At 42.2% G+C, this 3,283-nt stretch overlaps 1 protein-coding gene across 6 annotated transcripts in view; it reads left to right on the forward strand.

The window, feature by feature from the left end:
- The first annotated feature begins 879 nt into the window (after nt 1-879).
- Nucleotides 880-3,283, forward strand: part of gucy2f (guanylate cyclase 2F, retinal) — a 104,692-nt gene continuing 102,288 nt past the window's right edge. For all 6 annotated transcript variants that reach the window (XM_085999686.1, XM_085999684.1, XM_085999688.1 and 3 more), the window contains exon 1: nt 880-970. The gene's annotated coding sequence lies outside the window, so the exon portion shown is untranslated. The remainder of the gene's footprint in view (nt 971-3,283) is intronic.

A 3,283-nucleotide genomic window follows, 5' to 3' on the forward strand; every position in this document is an offset into this window, starting at 1 on the left:
GAGCTAGGTTTGGAACAGATAAAACTACAAATAAAACAGCAACAGTTTCTCTCTGGCTTCACACTTCAAAGTAGAGCCCCCTCACCTCACTGTCCCTGACAAGATCTCCAGTTCGTAATCAGCCCCGCCTCTTGTTCCGAATCGGATTAATAATCATTAAAAATAAACAAGTATCTGTCCAGCGGTGGAGATTAGCTCTGGGTCTCAGCGCTCGCAGTGTGAATTGGAGGTCATTTTTTTGGAGGCGATCGCTGGACGGTTATGAACAACAAAAATCAGAGCGAGAAAGAGACACACACAGGACTGGGGTGTTACCGAGAACTTGAAACAAGTGACGACCCGAGCAGTGACTCCTGAAGCTGGAGTTGTGTGTGTCTGCAAGTGACAGGGTGCTGAAGTTGCCCTGAACGGCCATGGTTGGTCCTGTCCATGGTGCTGACACACAGGCGTCGCTGTCCCCGGTGCTGAAATCAGGAGCTGATCCACGCTCCCGTTGGGAATGTAGTTGGATCTCCACAGCTCATCAGAAATGCTCTCCCCGAATAAGCAAAACAGCGTCGAAGTCGATGGACTAACCTCGGAGGCAAAAGAGATTGTTCTTATTCTCGTTCAGCGCAGGAACTCAATCGAATAACTAAAACAGCGACCTGTTGCAAAATTGGAAGCAAAAAAAAAAAGAAAATTCGTTTCGACCATTAGAATGAAGTTCATTGGAGTTCTTGGGTTTACAGTCGCAATGAAAGAAGTGACAAAGCATTAACGAGGGCGAGGAGGTTCTTACTGTTATGAAAGCGTTCATTTTATGGTGATTTTATTTTGCAACCTGGGGGAACCTGCAAAGTCCTGCCTTGCTTCAACACAAGTGCGAGGCCAACAAACTGGATAGTGAGCGTCAATCCACCTCTGTGTCATTCGGCAAATGCGGCCGGAGGAGCTTTTTGCCCACTCTTTGTAACACTGGGCTGTTCAGGTAACGATCACTTCAATTAATTCCTGGTCATATTTATAGTTAATTAGCAAAGCTGTACCGAATGCTCGAATCGAACTGAGCTGACAGATAATCACTAATAATTATTTTTCACCAAGTATTCCACAGGTTTATGAATTTTGAACGTATTGTGTTATATTTTTCACCGACCAACAGTACATTCCAATGCCTGGACAGATAGCAGCAGCCCAGAGTAGAGCAGAAATATGACTTTTCTAAAAGTGTCTAAATATGACACAACAGTTTCATGTCAAAAAACCGTGGAAGATTGTGTGAAAAGTACCAAGGCTCCTGTGTAAGATTTAGATGCAAACTTTCGAACATTATATTGCTTTACAGAACAACATATCCATATTTAATAGATTCTGATCGCGTGAGGTAATATATTATTGTCTTGTTGACAGGCTTAGGATGAGCTGAGATAATAGATTTGACCTAGGTTGGAAACTGTTAACCTTTAATGGGATTAAGAGTGCCCCTGTCCCAGAATACGACTTTCCCTTTGCATTTTTGATCACCAGTGTAATTTCAAATTCTATTTACTTTTTTAATTTTTTTATATGTATTCCTTTTATTCTTAAAAAGCATCAAAATCACTTTTATTGGGTATATATATATTATTACCAGCTGATCACAATGTCTTCAAGATCATTTAACATCTGTGCATATATATATTATAATATATATACACACACACCTAAAATTCAACTTTTATTATTCAGATGAACGTATCTTAACTCTTTGCCTCTACTGCCCTGAACCGAGTTTGATTGGACATATTTATTTTTAATCCACTTTGTCTGTCCTTCTCTTTCGGTTGTGCTGTTGTTTCCTCCATCCATTCATTCTTCCATATTGATTGTTTGACCACAAGTCGAAATTTAGAGAGGTTAAACAGAACTTGTGGTGTGGAGATGGCAGAGTTGGACTGGGGTGGACAAATGTAAGAAATCACACAACACCAGGTTATAGTCCAACAGTTTTATTTGAAATCACAAGCTTTCGGAGCGCTGCTCCTTCATCAGGTGAAGTGGAGAGATGCATAAAAACACAGCTTATATAGTCAGAGAATAATGTCAGATGTTTACAGGTAATCTTTCTAACTGCCATTTATCACACCTCGGCAGAGAGATAATCACAGCAATCAAAGGTGTAAATGGTGTCCAAACAGGTCAGTCAGGAAAACATTACATCAGAGAACAATGAGGTGGGGTCACAAGGGGTCAAATGTTGCAGATGCTGGGGTCTGTATGAAAAACAAAAAAACAGACAAAAAACATTTTTTTTGCTGGAAATCACAGCAGATCCGGCCGCATCTGTGTGGAGAGAACAAGCCAATGATGACTCGAGTCTGGATGACCCTACGTCAGGTGGGGTTACATGTAGTGTGACATGAACCCAAGATCTCGGTTGAGGCCGTCCTCATGGGTGCGGAACTTGGCTATCAGTTTCTGCTCGACGACTTTGCGTTGTCGTGTGTCTCGAAGGCCGCCTTGGAGAATGCTTACCCGCAGTCAAGGACATTCAGCCTTCGATCTTCGGGTAAGCATTCTCCAAGGCGGCCTTCGAGACACACGACAACGCAAAATCGTCGAGCAGAAACTGATAGCCAAGTTCCGCACCCATGAGGACGGCCTCAACCGAGATCTTGGGTTCATGTCACACTACATGTAACCCCACCTGACGTAGGGTCATCCAGACTCGGGTCATCATTGGCTTGTTCTCTCCACACAGATGCGACCGGATCTGCTGTGATTTCCAGCAAAAAAAATGTTTTTTGTCTGTTTTTTTGTTTTTCATACAGACCCCAGCATCTGCAACATTTGACCCCTTGTGACCCCACCTCATTGTTCTCTGATGTAATGTTTTCCTGACTGACCTGTTTGGACACCATTCACACCTTTGATTGCTGTGATTATCTCTCTGCCGAGGTGTGATAAATGGCAGTTAGAAAGATTACCTGTAAACATCTGACATTATTCTCTGACTATATAAGTTGTGTTTTTATGCATCTCCCCACTTCACCTGATGAAGGAGCAGTGCTCCGAAAGCTTGTGATTTCAAATAAAGCTGTTGGACTATAACCTGGTAGTGTGTGATTTCAAACAGAACTTGGATTGCCTAACATTATTTTGATGACTTTGCATTTATAAGAGTTTGCAAAAGTCCTCCAGACAGCAAGGCAGTTGTGGAATAGAATTGGGAAATTGGATGTCCTTCTCCACTTGCCCGTTATTTCTCAAGCCCTGTGTTCTATAGCCATCAATCATCAAATCAGACAAAGTTTGAAAAGGA

Source organism: Somniosus microcephalus, chromosome 10 (genome assembly GCF_052327205.1).
Source record: "Somniosus microcephalus isolate GS21.2 chromosome 10, FLI_Smic_1.0, whole genome shotgun sequence".
Classification (NCBI taxonomy): domain Eukaryota; kingdom Metazoa; phylum Chordata; class Chondrichthyes; order Squaliformes; family Somniosidae; genus Somniosus; species Somniosus microcephalus.